The sequence below is a fragment of the Meriones unguiculatus genome, chromosome 6 (genome assembly GCF_030254825.1).
Source record: "Meriones unguiculatus strain TT.TT164.6M chromosome 6, Bangor_MerUng_6.1, whole genome shotgun sequence".
Lineage (NCBI taxonomy): Eukaryota > Metazoa > Chordata > Mammalia > Rodentia > Muridae > Meriones > Meriones unguiculatus.
This window is the reverse complement of record NC_083354.1, coordinates 49,344,848-49,360,722: the sequence shown is the minus strand read 5'-3', so window position 1 is coordinate 49,360,722 and position 15,875 is coordinate 49,344,848. Positions and strand designations below refer to the sequence as shown.

At 44.3% G+C, this 15,875-nt stretch overlaps 1 long non-coding RNA gene across 1 annotated transcript; it reads left to right on the top strand.

Moving 5' to 3' along the window:
- The first annotated feature begins 7,054 nt into the window (after positions 1–7,054).
- Positions 7,055–13,904, top strand: LOC132654917 (uncharacterized). Its single transcript, XR_009592517.1, has 3 exons — positions 7,055–7,179; positions 9,138–9,517; positions 12,339–13,904. It is a non-coding gene; the product is annotated as an uncharacterized LOC132654917 (long non-coding RNA).
- The last annotated feature ends 1,971 nt before the right edge of the window (positions 13,905–15,875 follow it).

Here is a 15,875-nt window from a genome sequence, read left to right as displayed (position 1 = left end):
CATTCTCTATGAGCATATGGGGGCCATTTTCATTCAGATCATTACACTGAGCAATCTTTCCAGTCCATGGTAGCCTCTTGAAAGTAACTTCATGGCAATTCCTAAACAGATGTTCAAGTTAGGAGTTGGGTACCATTGCCTGGCCATGTTGATTTATGCTGCTGGCTGTGTACCTTCCTTCGGTTTGGACGGAACTTCAGAAGATATCATGAAGGGAAGACTGCAGGTGTAGACTTGCCTCCGTTTCCCCTTCAGGGACCAGCCCCAGCCTGGGTAGATCTTGTGAAGGCTGTGTCTGCATATACGGTTCATAAAAGGTAACTGAATTTTCTCTAGTTCTAACATCCCACATCCAAGCACCACGTGTTTTCTGCACTTATAAAACAACGTTTTAACAATGAACTTGTGGTCTGTGAACAAACCTCTATATGTCTCAGGTAAGACACGGATGACAGATCAAAGAAATTATTCCACCCAAGGTGGTAAGACAATGATTTTCCTGGGATCACTTACAGGAGCAAGGGTGAGGGGTAAGTGACAGGTGGCTGCATCACTGAAAATCCCACCCCGGCAAGGGTGACGGCTCAGTAAAGCCTCATTGGTGGAATTTCCTGTATAATTATTTACAGCTCCAGCAAAGAGTCTCCGTGTTCCTGTTCCTTGTTCCTTGTTCCTCCTTCTACAACCTTCCGAAGATGCTTTGTGAATATGGGAACATTTTGGGCTTCTCAGTTTATGAGCTACCCTCCTCCCACCAGGAGGGAATGTGCCAATTAGAAGGAAAAAGCCACACAACATGTAACAAACACATCAATGGCTACAAGAGCTATTCCCCAGTGCTGTGTGTGAATGGTTAATCTTCCCAACAACTGCACGTGAGAGTTGTTGTTGGACTATCTGCTTTAGCCCATGCCACAGCTGAGCTACAGAGAGGTTGGGGAAATCCACACAGCTAGGTTGTGAACGGAACCTAGAATCGCAGAATCAGGCTTGGGACTCAGGCAGTCTGGAGCCAGAATTTGAGCTTTCGCCTTCCGCACAGCACTGCCCCTCTAGGCTACCTCACAGAACGATGATGGTGGGGGAATGAATCAGGAAATTGATTTGAATAACCCTGTAGACCCTGAAGATCTATATGCTGCTAAGGTGGCATTCCTGTTAACAGCGTCCCCCTCTTGAGTCCTAAGAGCAACCCTCTGGGGTGGAGTGTCATAGCTGAATTCTATCTGGAAGGCATGTCTGTCAAGTACACGGCAAACGCAGCTGATGGACACCGAACGCTGGGGCAGTGAAATGAATCAAGGATGTGCAAACAAACCACAGCCTGATGAGTTCTCAGCTGGACATCCCCTGGTGTGCACCGACAGAAGAAGAAGTCAACCTTTGCCCTTGTAATCTTTGTGAGAAGAATCAGAAGAGTGGCTCCGCGGGCAGTTCACATTTACCTGCTCCTGTTCCTCGATAAGTGTCTTTAGAAAGAAAACCCTACCCGCGTTTCCTTTTCTCTATGTGCAAAGGTTTGAAATAGTCAAGAGTAGCAGATCTCCCTGGTGACAGGAGGTCCAAGTGGAGCTCTGGGATGCTGGGCATGAGAATGTGAGTCTGCACAATTGTCTCCAGCACTGAGAGGGAAGGAGAGACCTGCTGTTTTGGAAGGCCTCCCATGATGGTACTTGCTACTCCAAGTTTGCCATACAGAGCCCATTTGTGGGCTGCCAGACCTTCAGCTTCAGACTGGAATCTGACCAAATGAGTGTTTAAAAAGTTTGTCCATCCATCCATCCATCCATCGATCCATCCATCCATCCATCCATCCTCTGCATATGCACACACATGCCAGAATGTTAGGTAGACACACAACACTTTGGGAAGGTCAGGGGATGACTCTGTGGTGTCTGTTCTCTCTTGCCACCTTGTGGGATCTGGGACAGAGCTCAGGTCATCAGGTTTGGCAACAAGCCTATCTACCAACTGAGCTACCTTACTGGTCCCAGATGATTGCCTTTAATGTCAGGGATTGAGACAGCCAGGAGAATGTAGGGGAGGATTTGAGGGCCTTTGTTTAAAGCCTTCACTTTTGTTTTTCCAATTGCTCTTCTATCATTCGTATTTTCCCAGGCGTTTTCCTTTTAGTCTGATAGCCGGGTCCAGGGAACACTGTTCCTGGCTGAGAAAATTGTGGATGATCTTACTGAATCTAGCCTCCTGGACACATAGCCTATTACCTGGACATTTCATCTCAGACAGAATTTTTACCATCTTTGCTGTCTCTTACTCTACAGGCTTGGTCCTGTATCCTGATATTGCCAGGCACTGACAAAGAGTTCCATCCAGCCTCGCCTTCCTGGGGACATTTTGTGCTGTCCATGGCCTGATATGGTACAGTCCATGCCTCCAAATGTGAAGTGTCTGAGAAGTACCCTGGAAAAAGGGTACTTCTCGCCTGACCAGCATATCTGACAGCTTTCCTGCCGTCCTTTGCTTCCTTTGACTTGCACTGCCAATCTTGCCAAACATCCCTCATCTCCTTTACTGACCACTCGCCATTCAGTGAGGGCTGACTATGTGTCCAATGATTGGTAACCCTTGAAGTCATATGTGGCCCTGGGTCTCGGGTATAGTTAAAGAAGTGGAAGTTAAAGAAGAGAGTGGATACTTTCAGAAAGGCACTTGTACTCTGTCTGATCAACGGGTGAAAGCAATGTCCCCCGGCTTCCTGCCTGGAACACCGAGGCTGATCTGCTTCTTGTGACCATGAGGATGAAAACCAGAAGTTAAAACTGGGGCAGCTGGAAAGAGCCTGAGCCAGGTAGTCATGGCAGTGTTGTTTCCAGGTTCCTAAATGCTTGAGGGGAATGTTCTAGTGCCTGCAGCCAAATGGAATCAAATTGGCTATTACTCTCCTGAAAAACCCTGGCTGGGCTCTCCTTACCTGGTTCCTTGTCTTTCCTCTTCACTCTTTTCCCACCAGCTCTGTTGGGTCAGAGGTGTGGCTTCCCAGAGGATGCTATCCTCCAGAGATGAGAAGGCTCTGAGTCTTTCTCTAGCACCATTTTTGTTGCCAGTGTGCCTTAGAATTCTGGAGGTGGATTGTGGATGTCGGTATACATAGAGGGTGGCTGTATTCACAAAGAGTCTTAGTTGCACAGAGAAAAGCTTTTCCTGCTGCCTCACTTTATCCAGTAACAGAAAGGCAAGCAAAGGTGTCTTTTTTTATTTTTTTTAATTAGCTGAAACTTGAATTTTAAAATTGTCATTTCTGTCTTAAATGGTTTGTGGACCAGGTTTGGTCATAAATTAATGTTTGCCCCTTGGCAGATAAAACCCCAGTCCTTTTGACCCTTCTCTTCCTCTCCCATTTCTTCTTTGATTTATTCTATTTTATGTGTGTATTTTTTTTTTTTTTTTTGCTTTATACACATATATCTGTGTATGCATGCATCATGTACACGCCTGGTGCCTATGGAGGTCAGAAGAGGGCATCAGATTCCCTGAAACTGGAGTTATGGAAGGTTGTGGGCTTCATGGCTGCTAGGAAACTGAATGTGGAAACTGCAAGAGCAGCAAGTGTTCTTAACCACTGAGCCGTCCCTCCAGCCCTTGAAAGCACTCTTAATTCTAGTTTGAAGAGAGATTCTGACTCTATTACTACTACTCTTTTGAGTATTTGCACATTTTGAGCTTAAAACATTTCACAGACTTATTGGATACAATGCTCATGGGAACTTTGACTGCAAGTCTTGCTGTCACTTCTTGTGCTTCTTTCTAAGGGTCTGAGGCCCTCTTTAGGTCTGTAATGCAAGGAAGCCACGCCTTTGGCTACTGCAGTCCTTTCCGTGGGAAGAAACCAAAGCAGAAGTTGCTTGGGCAGGCCAGAGGAAATGAAGGGATAATGACATTCTTTTTTTCTGACTGTCTCTTTTCATCTTTCTTTCTAATCCTCCTAAAGCCCCCATAGCAAAGGGTCCCTGTCTGCTGTCCTGAGAGCCTACCTAGGGAGATAGATGAGTGGGGATGGAAGCTCCTCAAGAGACAGCACCTTCTGAAGATCGGCAAAGGGGAAGTGTGACAGGCAACTTCTTGGAAGGAGACGGCAGAGCTGTAATTAAATTTTCTGATCTTGTTAGCCAATTTCTTCACTCACTGCCCCTGAACCAGGGAACGGGGAGGGAGGAAGGACACTGTTGCATTGGTGGCGGCAGGGAGGGAAATGAGCTTTTCACGGATTATTGGGTTAGTTCCACTTCTCCCACTTTTTAATTTATTTGTCTGCATGTTCTCCAGAGCTGAAAAGGTTCTGAGCCCTTTTCCATTTTCTTTTAATTAGATCTGATTTTGGAGTCTGAGAACTTGGGAGGGGCTCAGGTTACAATAGGAGGGGTGATAGCAGGTGGAAGGCGCTCCAGCCATTAAACCTTTTTGAAACTCTTTGTCAGGACTGGAGGTGCCTGCGCACGGGTTTCTGTTTCCTTTTTGTTTCTCAGCACCCTCCTCCCCTTCCCTCTAGCACTCACAGTGGTACTCAACTGCCGCCTTTTCCCACTTTGCCGTCTGATGGTTGAAAAATCATCAATATTCCACCAAATTGTCAATATCATATGCATTTGTTAAGTCCTCTCTTTCACATTCCTCTTGGGCAGGCTGGACTGTGGACTGGAAAGGTCAGTTTTGAGCTCTCTGCCTGAGAATGAACACTACCTATGACCTGTCTATTTTGAATTAAAAGAGAGGAGGGGGAAAAAACAAAGAAAACAAAGAACTGGTCACAGGAGAGAGGGAGAGAGACAAACAAACAAAAAGCTGTGGTGACATCTTTAAAATCCCTGGTGACCAGAGCTGGGTGTGATATAGCACATGCCTGTCATCTTACTATTTGAAAGGCAGAGGCAGGAGGATTGCTGCAAGCTCAAAACAAACCTGGACTTCTAAAACAAGACCTTATCTAAAAACAACAACAAAAGGATAAAAGCAAAGAATTATCAGTGACCACATCCTGGGGTCCAGGGCAATTCAGTGGTCCCAGATGATAAAGCCTGTGAGGAGACAAGAGCTCATTTCTTTGCTTTAGCTGGATGTGCCTCTGGCAACCGGGGCTGTGCCAGGTGAACAGGCACCAGAGTGGGGTGGGATGGTGTATCTGCCTGCTCTCTCTGTCTGCCAAGACCTTGCTCAGGGCTGCTGCATCAAAGACATTTGTCTTATAATTTGTCCAGGGCAAGAAGCATTCTCCAAAGTTCTGCTGGGTGCTGTGGGATTTGTAGTGCTGGAGGGCAGGTACAGCATGGTCTGATTTAACAGATAGGCCACAGAATAGTTGTAAAGACCACTTTAGGAAGCCCCATGGGTGCTTTAAATAAACGAGTGACCATTCTCCAGAGACGTTGAGCTGAGGTCCCACAGAGGCTGACCTGGAGAGACAAGACAAGATATAGTCAATGATTGTGGGCCAAGGAGAATGATTCAAACACAAGCCCACACTGAAGGTCACAAGGCACCAACTGAATTATAGGTTTTGCTTTGAAGTCAGGCTTCTTCACACATGCGCAACCCAAAGGAGACTGCTCCAGGGAAGGTTCTAGAGGGAATGGATACATGACATTTTGTTGATGGATCATAGGCTTTTGAGAGTCTCACAGAGGCCTGATGTGGCCAACCTGTCACAAGAGAGAATAACACGTGACTCTGAAGCCATCACGTCAGGGTCGGGTCTGGTGGGTGAAATATGATTTTCTAGGAAGTTGCGAGGATTGCAGAAGCCATTTGGCATAGATCTTGGAGAGCTGATGAAAGCTACAACTTGAGGCCGTGGGGAAGAAGGAAGAGTAGTTTGGAGTAGGCAAGAATGGCATGGAAGGAGAAAATGCTGTAGGAAGGTGAGTAGGAGGAAGGTTAGCTTGAGGAACATGATGGGCTACAGTAGGAGAAAGGACTGGAAAGGTAAGTCCAATTCTAATCCCAGACATCCCCCAAATATGTGAATTCTGTTTTTATTTTAGGGGCAGCGAATGGGAATGTTGAAGGCTGGGGAGCAAGAAAGGAGGGGAATAGAAGGAAGGGAAGGTGATTTCTCTGAGCCTGCTTCTCTGTAACGTTCTCAATAAACAGGGTGTCTGACAGGTCACCGTGAAGAGTCCTGAGTATGATCTGACAGAGCAAACAGCTCACAGGTTCTGTCAGTGCTGTAAGCAACTCTTAATTTTCCCCTCTATTTCTGAATGACAACAGACAGGGAAAGGGAAGGAAGGAGAGACAGAGGTAGATATGCATATTAAAGAGCCTCTGGATTTCATAGGTTCATAGATGAGCATCATTTTTTTTTTTTAAATTCCAAAGAGAACAAGTCCATTATTATTGTTGCTGCTACATTTGTTGACAAGGGGATGCTGTTTAAGTGCCTCTGCTGAAAGAAAGTGGAAGGAATGCAGGCTGGGAAGCCATCAGATGTGGGTAAGAGCTGGACAGCAGCAGACCTTCCACTGTGGCTAGAGCCTCTGGTGAAGTTGGTTCTGATGAGCCCAATTTAAAGCAGTCAGGCAGGCCATGTGCAGGACAGCCCTGTGCTCTTGGCCTCAGATCTCAGCCCCTGGCCTTGCAGATTTTCCTGGCTGCCTCAGCTCCATTCTCCTCAGTGGCTGCTCTCTCTCTTGACAGAGAGAAAGAGAGAGAGAGAGAGAATATGAGAGAACGAGAGAATGAGAGACTGTTGTCAAGGTGCCTCTTCCTGATACTCTCAAATTACAGAATCACAGCATTTTAGGAGTGAGAGGAAGAGTCTTCAGCTATGTTATCAAAAGAAAAAAAATAAAAGAAGATGTTCCCAGGACTTTAAACTATAGTAGGAAAACTAGGGCAATGAAATCCACCTAGGTCGGTTATGTAACCAGTGTGTGAGGCAGGAATATGTAATATCCAATATTAATAAAGAGGACTAAACCTTCTCCAAAGTATTTATCCCACTAGGGGTTGACCTTGCCTTGCAGCCTCTATAATTGCAAGTGAGATTTGTTGGATTTGGAAACTAAGTGGACTTGGGCATGGGGCAAGGCAGAGGCAGGGCTGGCAGGATGCCACATGGTCAGTATCAGTTCTGTGCACGACTCTCATGACTGGACCACTGTGTGGCCAACAGGCTGAAGTCGGGAACCATCTGTGTCCTGTGGGAGAGTCTCTTCCAGGTTGGTGAGTAATCTGACCCACTTTTTCCTACCCATTTTTCTCAGACCAAGATCAGACACAGGAGTTCAGAATTTGCTTCCAGGTGAGAGCCTGGCCACAGAGGAAGGGCTGAGCAGAGCCTCCTGCTCATGGCTACAAGCCTTCACAGCGTCCGCCCACACAAAGTTGAGGAACACTCGTTGAAGGCATGTGGAACTGCCTGTTGTGGATATCAAGAATTTATTATGGGCATTAAGCTGAGTGAAAGCGCAGGAAGGGTAGCAGTGATTTCTGAACAAATATTAAACCTGGAGTTTCTGACTTCTGACTGATATATTACACAAACAGGGTTCAAGTACCTCTGAGCTAATAAAGACATATCAGGCTCTCATAAGAACAGATACAAGAATGAGGATTTATACAGTGAAATATCACATATGCAGCTCTTTCATTAGGGATGGGGAAATCAAATTTTAATGGCAATGTCTAGTTAGAAGTTTTTCTATTGCTCATCAATTCAGCCCTCATTCTCAATATTAATAACTCAGCTAAGCACCTGGAAAGAGGCTTTTCTCTGCCAAGCTAATATATTTTCTGTGAAACTGCACTTGATTGATTATATCACTGTAAATGTGACCACATGAGAAGTTGCCCTGGAAATATGAGTCTAATGTGATGGGTAAAAAAACAAAGAGCACTGAGGAAGAACAAAAACCACTTTTGAATTGTTTATGACAGCGCTAAGAAAAACAAAATCAAAATAGAAAACAGGAGAAGTGAGATTGTTGGCAGGGTTTAACAAAAAGTCACAAAGGTGTTTTGTTTATCTTAGATATGCATTTTGAGAGGAGAGATGTTTTGAATTGAATTCCAGCAAAATATTCTCATCTAGTGAAGAAATCATAATAAATAAACACAGGATTCAAAGTAGAGAGCAAGTCAGCTTCTTTGTTCTCGAGTCAAATCTGTAGACATAGGAATCAGAGTGCTGAAAAGGACTCCAGTGTTTATGTTCCTAGATATTGGAGGAACATGGTAGTCAGGTGGGCATGCCTACAGTGGATGCCTGTGTGTGTCCCTACGGAGCCTGCTTGGGATGGTAGAGGCTTCAAGCCCTGGTCCAGCTCTGGCTATAAGTGAGCAAGGAAGGGACACAGAGGTGCACAGTAATGCCCTTTCTGTTTCTTGTATGTGTCTACTGGTCTTTGGGCACACACACACACACACACACACACACACACACAAACGCTAGGAACAGGGGAAAAGTGGGGAAATCACATGCAGAAATTACTTCATTTCCCAGTTTTACTTGAGGACCTTTCCTTCTTGGTCAGTCCTTAAGGAACTAATATGTTCACATCTTTTTGGTGGCTCCAAGATTGTTAGCTTATTCATGTCATTTCAGGCACTAAATGTGTGGAGTGCCACACACCGTGCCATGGACTGAGGATACAAAGATGGGTGAGACAAGGTCCTGACCCTGGAGAGAAGTCGCTCAGGATAGTGAGGGAAGAGCTTGACATGGCAGATTTACACTTCATGTGAGAGAGTGAAAATAAGTTGTGATTTTTTGATGGAGAGGGTGGAATATATGCCCAGAATGGTAAACATTGGTTTACCATTCTTGAGTGACCATATGAGAAGACAGCAATCTTTTATATACACATATTCTGATTTACCAGTGGCTTTGGGATGGGCAGAGAAAGGTGAAATGATCTTATCAGGTCAGGATGATGAAACCTTCAGAGGGAGGCAGAATATGACTGAGGAATGACTAGACTTCTAGAACTTTCTGGAACCTGTGGAGTAAATGTTTTAAAATTGTAAAGGTGTTTGTTTGTTTTACTTTTGACAGTAGACATGTAGACAGTGAAATATGATCATGCCCACCTCCTATTTATATCCTACAACTCCCCCATTTTGGGCTTCACAATTTCATGTATCCCTCCTTTTCCTTTTTCTTTTTTTGATAACTCACTTAGTTCAATTGGTGCTGTCCATATTTGCATGGGTGTGGGGCCACCTGTTGAAGAAGTATGGGAAACCTACAAATGAGGACACCCTCAAGAAGACGAAGACGAAGACGAAGACGAAGACGAAGACGAAGAAGAAGAAGAAGAAGAAGAAGAAGAAGAAGAAGAAGAAGAAGAAGAAATCACAAGAATGATTCTCCTTCTTTAGCAGCTATCAAGTTACAATAGCTCTTCATTAGAGACTGGGGCCTGGAAAGCACTCCCCACCTATGCCAGAATTTTGGCTGCCTGGTCTTGTACAGGTAACCACAGGTACTGCGAGGTCATGCATGCCTGCATTATGTCCGGGAGACAGCATTTCACAGAACTCCTCCATTATGGGGCAAATGGTGAGTATGAGACTATTTGTAAGGCAACAGAATCTGGCCTCCACCTCAGGGTGGCTGTGTTTACCAAAGGGTAGGTGTGCAAGGGAAAGTGGTTTTGTTAAGTTTTAAGCTTATCATCATCATCATCATCATCATCATCATCATCATCATCATCATATTTTAGTATTGTTATTGTTGAGTGGGAGTTGCATACGCCGTATTGCAATATCTGGAGGTCAGAGGACAGCTCTGTGGAGTTAGTTCCCTCTTTACACCTTTACATAGGTCCAGGATTGAACTCAGATTTCCAGGCTGGGGTGGCAAATACTTTACCCACTGAGCCACTGTGCCAATCTGAGAGAAGGTAATATATATGTGTATATATGTGTGTGTATGTAAAATTATGGGCCTGTGTAGAGAAATGGCCAATAAGCCTGATTTTATCTTATTCCATGTTCTGTTAGGCATGTCCTAGTAGAAAACTGAGCCCCTTTCATGCGTTTAGTCACTTGCTCCATTTCTTTTACGTATAAAGCAAGCTTTCTTGAGGAAGAGGTTTCTCTAAGTCTCCAAGGGATAAGCTTTGAGGCTGCTGGCTTCAAAACAGCATGTGTGTGTGTGTGTGTGTGTGTGTGTGTGTGTGTGTGTGTGTGTGAGTGTGCTTTCCTTTGTGTTTAATTATGACAGATTTCCTTCCTTGGAATCGTAACTACAACACAACAGATTTCTTTTGGGTATGGCTGAAAACATTCTGACTTTCATCTTCCATATAAATATTTTGAAGATGGATACAGACAATCTTTAAATGCTGCTCTTAGAAATATTTACCCTCAAGCTGGATTTATAACACACTAGATTAAATAAACATTTTAAAGACACAGATGTTGGTTGCTGTCTGAATAATGTCAAGTTAGAGTGGTTCACATTTGGGTTGGAAATTTGTGTGCATGATCTGGTCTCAGTGGTGGTCCCAGCAGCAGGCAGACTCACCCACCCATCCATAACTCATTTGAGCATGACATGTGAATTTGTTCTTCCACAGTCTTTAGATGGAACGTTGGGTGAACTCAAAACTCAAAACATATGAATATGTTCATGTAGGTATGTGAATGTGTTCATGTCTGCACATGTATGTGGAGGCCAGAGGTTGGCATAGGGTGTTTTCTTGAATGGCCTCTAGCTTCTTTTTAATTTTTATTGCATTTTTATTATTTAGTGTACATATGCCTACATATGTGTGAGTATTTACATGGCATGGTATATATGCCAAACCACAATGTCTCTCCTACCTACCATATGAATCCTGAGGATTGAACTTAGGTCTTCAGGCTTGGTGCAGGTGCCTTCATCCATTGAACCATCTTGCTGGCCCCCACTGTATTATTATTATTATTATTATTATTAAATTTGAGACATGTCTGTCACAGAACTTGGAAATTTGCTAGGATAGATAGCCAATAAGCTTCAGGGATCCTCCTGTCTCCGCCCTATCCCTTCATCGCTGGGGTTACAGGGGCATGGTTGCCTGCTACAGGCACCCAGCTTTTATGTGGGTGGTGGCTTTTCATGTTCGCATAGCGGTAAGTTTATAAACTTCCCAAACCATCTCTCCAACATCCAATGTGCCAGTTTCTTTGGGTCACTTTCTGATAATAAAAAATATCCTCGGGTCAGTTACAGCATTGAGAAGGTTTCATTTTAATATTGAAAATGTCTTATCCAGTGCCACTGACACATGGCTTCAGATTCATACCAAGTTTCAGGTGCCTCTTTGAGTACTTCCAGTCAGATATGGACTGGTAAGCTTGGATCAAAAGAGGAAATGGCAACTGCTGTGTCTTTCCTCGGATCGCTGTTAGGAAGGACAGTGTTTTTATTATTTTATTTTGCCTCTGTTGACTTTGCACTTGGCCCATGAGCCAAGACACAGCTTGATGAGGGCCTAGTGGTTTGACTTTTCCTCTTGTGATTGTGGTGACAAGGTCGTGCCTCAGGTAGCCACCCTCCTTTCAGCCAGAGAACAGACAGAACAGTTTAATGATAGCTTAGTGTGACCCGCAGAAGCACTGAATGCCATCATTGCAATGTGAGGATAATTGTCATTAGAAGTTTTTATTTTCCACTCTGGGAACCTCAGGGGAAATTGGGACAAAAATAGTTCCATCTCTACATCTTGATGCATAATACGTATTTTCAACCATGAAGCTGAGAAAAGGCATAGAGCCACACTGGGTTGTAATTTATGTGTGGCACTTTGCACAGTGCTTAGCCTATGTAAGCGCTCAATAAATAGAAAATTATTGTACTTATTAGTATTATTAGTTGATATATTTCCTGTAGAAACTGAAATACCCCAAGACTTCAAAATTACTGTTTTTGAATAAAGGGGATGCCTATGAGGTTGCTGGCTTTGGGAACTGTTCTAATGTAGTTGCTGTTGATTGTATTTCTCACTGGATATCAATCTGGGACTCAGAGATGGGAGGTGGAGGCTGAGAGCCTACTGTATTCAGAGCTCTTCTTTAAGAGCTCGTTCATTCTATATACTATTGAATTCTATGCAGGCCCTTTATTCTCTGAGCATTCATTAAGTCCCTGTCCTGGGTACCCTCCTTTTGTTCCTTCAAATCTACTCTCCCCCCTTATCCAATCTTGCTCATTCCCTCTGGAGAACAAAGACAGAAGGAACCTCAGTCATCTTTGTCCCTCTCCAAAAGGCTGTGGCTCCTGTCAGGCAACTCTTTTCACTACCCAGAGAAGGTATTGTGTTTCTGAAACCCTTGCCTCCTTTGCCCTTCCAGGTTTGAATGCCCTAATAGCTGCTTGCTGTTGCCACTTGCAGGTCCTGGAGCTGTCTCTCCTGATTTCCCTCAACCAGGCTTCTCCATCTGCACATTGGAACCATGATTGCACTCTCCTGTTCAGGCTGCATGCTGGACCAGCCCATTCTGAAGTTTTTTTGGTAGGCATATTATTAAAACTCAGGAAAGCCCTTCACATTACACCGACTAGCTTATTAAGAAGATCACATGGCTAGAGATGAGCAGACAGGTGAAGAGGTGCCAGCTGTGATGTACAGAAAAGTCCCAACTGAAAGAATCTGTCCCGTGGCACTGGCGCTTGCCACCTGCCCAGCACTTGAATTCATTCACCAACCCCAAAGCTCTCTAACTGGCATGTAAGAATTTCTGTAGACCTTAACTCTCAACACAAGTTTCTCTTCCTGAAGCCTGGGGTTGAACGAATGTCCTCACTCTTTAGTCTTTAGGTCTTCTTGGTGACCTCCTGCCACCCCCCAGCAAGAGGCCCCACTCTAAGTCATATTGTTAGTGTGACTTCATGTGTGAACATCAGGGGATGCTTCTGAACATGAGAAGATGCTGCAACTATTCAAGAAGTCCCAAGGGTTCAGAGAACAGTATACCAGGAACCAGAGACAATATTTCCCATCATGCCTCAGGGACAAATGGAAATCATGTGTCAATGTTATGGGTTGAATACAAGATGCCATTCATATCTCATGTGTCTGGACACTTGCTCCCCAGCTGCTGGGCTGTTGTAGGGTTATGGAACAGTTAGGATGTAGAGCCAAGCTCGAGGGAGCAGTAACTGGCTTTGGGGTTATTTTCACCTGACCTGGATTCACCTGTTCCTATTTCTTTTCTCTCTGCCTATCTTTGTCTCTGTCTCTCTCTGCTGGCTGCATACTAATTCGGCCATGCCTATCTGTCATAATGAGCTGTACCCCGCTTTTACCGAAAGCAGCAAAGAAGTGACTAATGTAATGTGTCTCCAGACATGGCATAGTAAGCAGGTCACAGAATCATTTCTGTGGTGTCTCTGCCCAAAATGTGTCTTGGATTTAATGATGTGGAAACTTCACACTGATCAGAATTTGAGGGAGTTTTACAAAACGACTGGCCTGAGATTCTCAAAGATGCTGATGGTATGATAGTGGACAAAGACAAAGAACGACTGAGGATTAAAGTGCCCTCAAACTCACTTATGTGAGGAGTAGGAGAGGGGGCTGACCCAAGGTGTCCTGGGAAGCAGGCTTAATGAAGGACTCCTTGATAGACTGCAGGTCACAGCAGCCCAAAGCCTACATTCTTTGTTGGATTAATCCCTAATGGCAATGGAAACCCCAGCTACCCTTCTCAGAGGACAATCTGAACACAGGCTCATGGGTTTCTCTGTCTAACATCCCCACCCCACTAAGAAACAGTGTCTCACTCCTTTCAGAGCCCTGGATGAAACTGTGTGCTCCTCTGCCTCCAAGTGTGGAAATAAAACTTTTGCCTCAGTGTCTTTGTTCTGGCTGGTCCCTCTGCCTTGAACATATTTCTCCATATCTGTGCATAGCCTCCCCTTCAATATTTATGTTCTAGTAATGTCAATTCCATCCAAAATTCAGACCCCACTAACTCTGTTGTGTTTTTCCTTTAAAAATTCTGACACATGACATCTACTCTTTTCTGTCACTCTGTCCTCTTTAGAATATAGAAAGTTACATTCTCTCCTCACAGTGAGTGGTTTAGAGATAGTCATGTGATGTAGTTAGCATCGAGAAACAGAAATGAGATTTTCCTGGAATCTTGAGAGACAAGCACATTCCCCTTTACAGTTGATCATGAAGTTGTGTCGTGTGTGAACTATGTCAGAGACAGACAAGTATTTTTCCAAAATGCTAGAATTTATTGAATACAAAAGCTGTGTCAGCTCTGCTACAGTTCACCAGGTACTTTTGATTTGCTTCGAGAATGTGGCCCCAGTTTCTGGCATTCCAGTCTTAATTACTATTGTAATTCTCAGACCACATATTAAACTTCAGACAGTGACAGGTAGGTTATAGGAGAGTTACGGAAGAAGCTGCAGGATCAAAACTCTATTGGAGACAGAGGCAGTGGCAGACAAAGAGATGTACAGCTGGCGGCTAGATGAGACAGTAATAGACTCAGCTGTCTAAGAGCTGTTAGAAGGTTCAAGGCCAGGCCAGGAGAGGCCATGTGAGAAAACAAGCTATGGAACTCTATAGATCTTGCCTTGAGTACTGAGGGGAAACGTTACTGAGCTAAAGCCTTAGGGTCATAGTCTGGAGTTCACAGCCTACTAGTCTCTTGAATCATGAATGAGATGATACAGTGATGGGTCAGTGGGTACCACTGTAGCCCAGTATGGGGTGTCCCCCTTTTATATAATCCAGATGAGGAGGTTGCTTCATCTATTAGTCAGATGTGTTTGATGAATTCACAGACCTTGTTTTTCTGATACGTGTTTGTCATTGTCCTCTATTCATGATTTACATTGTGTGTTATGACACTTTTCCTGGAAAGACACAATAAATGTGCACTCACCTCAGATAAGGAACCAATGGCAGATCAAAGTAATAGTTCTACCAAAGTCTACTTTGGTGAACCAATGAATTTTTAGAGTTACTTCCAACAGAGATGTCTCAAAGGCAGTTGTATCACCAAAAAGCTCATCCCAATCTGGGTGACAATGCAGGGAAGTTGCAACAATGGAGCTTTCTGTGTAACTTGTAGGCAGATCAACAGGTGGGATCTTCTCTTCTATAGAGCTGATGATCAGAGAGCCTCCTCTAGAAAGTTGGGTATTCTCTCTTCCCACAGAAATTGATTAGTGCTTAAAGAACGGGTCTAGTGTATCTTGTTAGTTTCAGGAACTTCTTGAGACTTGTAAAGTTGTTTACTTCCTGAGTCTCACCATCTTGCTGCCTTTTTCTAGGCTGGATGTTTCATTTTGGAACTTCCTGATCCTTTTTTTTTCTTTTTTTTAAAAATTTTTTATTAATTACACTTTATTGACTTTGTCTCCTCCCTGTAGTTCCCTCCCTCCTCCCCTCTCAATCCCTCCCTTCTTCTCTCTTTTCCATGCATGTGCCCCTCCCCCCAAGTCCACTGATAGGGGAGGTCTTCTTTTCCTTCCTTCTGATCCTAGTCAATTAGGTCTCATCAGGAGTGGCTGCATTGTCTTCCTCTGTGGCCTGGAAAGGCTGCTCTATCCTCAGGGGGAGGTGATCAAAGAGCAGGCCAATCAGTTCATGTCAGAGACAGTCCCTGTCCCCATTACTATGGAACCCACTTGGACACTGAACTGCCATGGGCTACATCTGTGCAGGGGTTCTAGGTTATCTCCATACATGGTACTTGGTTAGAGTATCAGTCTCAGGAAAGACCCCTGTGCTCAGATATTTTGGTTCTGTTGCTCTCCTTGTGGAGTTCTTGTCCTCTCCATGTCTTACTATTTCCCACTTCTTTCATAAGATTTCCTGCACTCTGCCCAACAGTTGGCCATAAGTCTCAGGATCTGTTTTGATAGTCTGCAGGGCAGAGACTTTCAGAGACCCTATGTGGCAGGT